Below are 4,912 nucleotides of genomic sequence, written 5' to 3' on the forward strand. Positions count from 1 at the left end.
TCAGTATAACACTGCTTGAGTTACTCTTCTGCTTAACACAAATTTTCATTGCAGGAGAAAGCATCAAAACTAAGCTTGAGAGCAATGGAAGACAGTGCCAATGTATCAAATTCAAGCAAGAAGAAAATCCTAGTTTTGAACGAAATCAAGAACATACCTTTTTTTCAGACTCACTGAGCTCAGGATAATATATTAAGTCAGTGTTGATATCTGTCTCACATTATTTATCAACTATACGTAATCTATGTCACATTGTGCAATGATCTACATACATTGTGTGCAATCTCCCCTAGCTGTGAGTTAAGCTTTCTTTAGAGCCCAGTTACTCATTGGTATATCACAAAGCACTTCTGCCAATTTGTAAGAGGAATCAAAGGCAACAAAATCAGAACAGAGGTCAGATGAATAATAATAATAAAGAATTTGTAAGTAATTGATTATTTATTAATCTAACCCACATAATCAGTTTGGATTATTTTTTCTATTTTTTGTTTTTTGTTTTGTTTTGTTGGTTCAATTTTATTTTTCAGAACATAATTTTTCATAGCTACCAACACCAAATATATAGATTTTATGCTTTTAGTGCTTTTTTTTTTAAGGTGGCTGGTTTTTATTTATTTATTTGGAATCATGGTAGCTGCATCACAAAAGCTCCAATCAAGAGGGTGGTAGAAAGAAGGCACAGATCATTGCAAATACCAGATTTGTTTTCTCTTTTTGTAAATATACCATCATATATAAGCTAAAATTTCTCATAGAGTGGTGGGAGTCGGCTGGCAGGGAAAGAGAAGGGTTGGACCTCAAATTGCATATGTAATAGAATCCTAAAGGGGAATACAAAGCGGGCGCTTGTTCCGTTTGCAGCAAGTCAGCGAGACACTTGCTTCTGACTAGGTTAGCACAAACACTAGGGGCATCTGTGATAAAACACGATTTAAAAAAAAACATAAAATTATAAAGCCTATAAACGAATAATCTGAAATTACATTTTGTTAATGGAAAGTATCATCAAAATAGTACTACTATGGACTAAACTGCCTGAGTTTTCATTTCAAGGGAGATCTCAAGGTAGAAAAGCCTTTAGCACAATTATAAATCACAACCACTGCAGACGCAGGACAACACCATGGGAAAGAGTCTCCTCTTGGATGGAATTGGTGTTGTGCTATTAAGCCTTTTGTGCTAAATGTTTAAACAGGGACTTGATGAATCAAACCTTTAATTTTTTTTTTTTTTTTTTTTTTTTTTTTTTTGGCAAAAGATGATTTTTGACTGGGGCAGAATAGCTGAGTCTTGGACTCACAGTGAATCACGTGAGGTTTCAATGATCAAGTATTTATTTTGATTGAAGAAGTTTCTTTATGTCGTTCACTTCCATCTGCAACCGGAGCCGGATCTTTTTTCTTCATCCAATTCTGACAGTAACTGCTTAATCTCACGTTTCTGTTGGTCCTTCATGGTCTCAATGATGGTCCTCAGCTCACGGACTTGCATCTTAAGCTCCTCGATAGCAGCCTGGCTGCTCACTGCAGGCTCCATCTTTGGTTTTCCTTCTGTGCTGAACAGAGATGGAGAAGTGGCTCCTCCAGCTGTTCCCAAAGAGGATGACATGGGGGAGGATACCACGGAAGAGAGAGAAGCTGGCCCACTGCTGGCAGCTGCTACGATCCCTGGCTTGGGTGGCAGGGATGTCTTGTTATCAGACACTTGGGATATTGTAACAGTCTTGGAAGTCTTCTTTGACACGTCTATTCCTCTGTGCACAAGCGAAATTTGTTCCTCTTTATTTTCCTCAGGACTTAGGGAGTCAAAGATATTGGGGCTTGAAAGGGAAGAAGATGTGAGCGACTGAGACGGAGGCCATCTCCCTGTAGCTTTTGGTCTGCTTGTCGTTGGGTGGCTGAGTTTCTCAGTAGATGATATCACAGAGTCAAAACTTTCTAGGTCAATATCATTACTACGATCTGAGAGGTCCTTATCCAGGATGCCAGAGAGTGTGCTGCCTGCCAAGACAATCTTTGGACTGTCGCCCCTGGTGTGTGTCAGTGGGCCCACTGGTCGCTCAGGTCTTCTTGGGGGCAACACACCAGGCCTGTTCAGAGAATTGGTTTTAGGTGGCCGAGGCTTTTTAGGTGGGATGGCAGGAACAGAAGGCTTCTGTAAATCCAGTTTTGGCTCTCTCTCTGGTCTTCCTCTTCTGTTCTGTTTGGAAGTGTTTCTGGTCTTTCAGGAGGTATCTTTTTAATTTCATGTTTTCTCTCTATGGTACCTGCCCCTTTTTTGATGGCAGGAGCGGATGGAGATGGTGGTTTCTTAGGTCTATTCCCTTCCTTGTCAAAGTCCATTGGAAGTAACTTCACAAAGTTGTCAGGAAACACTCCTCATCTGCCATTGAGCTCTCCTTCCCAACAGCCTACATCCATGCAGTCCTTATTGATGAGGGTCACGATATCTCCTTCCTTGATTGTCAATTCGTCATCATTCTGTGCCTTATATAGAAATATTGCTTTGCAGTAATCCGTGGTCTTTGTCCGGATGTCCATTTCTGTTTTCGATAGGTCTAGAGTTGATGTAGCTGGATGTAACTTCTTCCCAAATGTCAGTTGATTCATCCTCCCGGGCCTAAAAGATCCATCCATACCTCAGATGTTTTTCACAATGATTTGTTTTATTAAAACATTCATGCACACATACATGCACATGCAAACACACATACACACTTTCTGTTTGCTCTGACTTCCCATATCTTTCTTTATTTATTTTTTTGTTTTCTTTTCTTTTCTTTTTTTCTTGAACTTCACACAGGCTGTGAGTTGTTTCTGGGGCAGTCCAAGCCTCTGGGGTTAGCATCCCACTATCAGTGACTGCATATTATGTCTGTTCTTCTGTGACTGGGTTATCTCACTCAGGATGATATTCTCTAGATGCAGCCATTTTCTTAACAATTTGGTTAAGTCATTGTTTCTGATGGCTGAGTAGTACTCCATTGTTTAAAAGTACCACAATTTTTGTATCCATTCATTTACTGAAGGACATCTGGGTTCTTTCCAGCTTCTGGCTATTATAAATAGAGCTGCTATGAACATTGTGGTGCATGTGTCTTAGTTATATATTGGAGTGTCTCTGGGGTATATGCCCAGAAGTGGAATAGCTGGATCTTCAGGTAATACTATGTCTAATTTTCTGAGAAATCGACAGACTGATTTCCAGAGTGGTTGTATCAGTTTACAATCCCACCAACAGTGGAGAAGTGTTCCTCTTTCTCCACAACCTCACCAGCATCTGTGGTCATCTGAGTTTTTGATCTTGGCCAATCTGACTGGTGTGAGGTGGAATCTCAGGTTTGTTATGATTTGCATTTTCCTGATGGCTTAGGATGTTGAGCACTTCCTTAGATGTTTCTCAGCCTTTTGATATACCTCAATTGAGAAGTTTTTGTTTAAGTCTGTACCCCATTTTTTAATAGGGTTGTTTGATTCTCTGGTATATCGCTTTTTGAGTTCCTTGGATATTAGGCCTCTATCTGATGTGGTGTTGGTAAAGATCTTTTCCCATTCTGTTGGCTGCCGTTTGGTTTTCATGACAATGCCCTTAGCCTTACAGAAACATTGCAATCTCATTAAGTTCCATTTTTTAATCTTTGACCTTAGAGCTTGAGCCATTGGTGTTTTGTTCAGGATATTTTCTCCTGTGCCTATGTGTTCTAAGGTTTTTCTACTTTCTCATCTAACAGTTTCCGTGTATCTGGTTTAATGTGGAGATCTTTGATCCACTTACACATGAGCTTTGTCCAAGGAGATAAGAAATAGTCTATTTTCATTCTTTTGCATGCTGAGTGCCAATTGGACCAGCACCATTTGTTGAAAAGGCTGTCTTTTTTCTATTGAATGTACATCTCCTTTGTCAAAAATCAGGTGACCATATACGTGAGGGTTCATTTCTGAATTTTCTATTCTATTCCATTGATCCATGTGCCTATTTCTCTACCAGTATCATGCAGTTTTCAGCCCAATTGCCTTGTAATATAGCTTGAGGTCAGAGATAGATGTTTTCTTGTTGTTGAGGATGGATTTCGCTATTTTAGGTCTTTTGTTATTCCAGATGAAATTGCACATTTATCTGTCCAACTCAATGAAGAACTGGGTTGGAATTTTGATGGGGATTGCATTGAATCTGTAGATTGCTCTTGGTAGGATGGCAATTTTTAAAATGGTGATCCTTCCAATCCATGAGCATTGGAGATCTTTCCATTTTCAGAGATCTTCCTCAATTTCCTTCTTTAGAGGTTTGAAGCTCTTGTCACACAGGTCCTTTACTTGCTTAGTTAGAGTCACACCAAGGTATTTCATAATTTTTGTGACTATTGTGAAGGGTATCTTTTCCATCATTTCTTTCTCCACATTTTCGTCCTTTGAATATAGGAAGGCTGTTGATTCGTTTGAGTTAACTTTGTATCCAGACACTTTGCTGAACTTGTTTATCAGCTGTAGGAGTTCTCTGGTGGAATTTGTGGGGTCACTTAAGTACACTGTCATGTCATCTGCAAAGAGTGATGTTTTTACTTCTTCCTTTCCGATTTGTATCCCCTTGATCTCATTTTGCTGTTTAAATGCTCCAGCTAGGATTTCCAGTACTATTTTGAATAGGTAGGGGGAAAGTGGGCAGCCTTGTTGAGTCCCTGATTTTAGTGGGATTGCTTCAAGTTTCCCACCATTAAATTTGATGTTGGCTATTGGTTTGCTGTATATTGCTTTTATTATGTTTAGGTATGGGCCTTAGATTCCTGTTATTTCCAGGACTTTTAACATGAAGGGGGTGTTGAATTTTGCCACATGTTTCTCAGAATCTAGTGGGATGACCATGTCATTTTGTTCTTTGAGTTTGTTTATATGGTGGATTACATTGATAGATT

The 4,912-nt window shown here is 39.3% G+C and overlaps 1 pseudogene across 1 annotated transcript; it reads right to left on the reverse strand.

The window, feature by feature from the left end:
- Nucleotides 1-1,336: 1,336 nt before the first annotated feature.
- On the reverse strand, nucleotides 1,337-2,612 carry LOC308421107 (SH3 domain-containing kinase-binding protein 1-like; annotated as a pseudogene). Its single transcript has one exon. The product of its transcript is annotated as an SH3 domain-containing kinase-binding protein 1-like (transcript).
- Nucleotides 2,613-4,912: the final 2,300 nt, after the last annotated feature.

The sequence above is a fragment of the Micromys minutus genome (assembly GCF_963924665.1).
Source record: "Micromys minutus genome assembly, chromosome: 5".
NCBI classification, from domain to species: domain Eukaryota; kingdom Metazoa; phylum Chordata; class Mammalia; order Rodentia; family Muridae; genus Micromys; species Micromys minutus.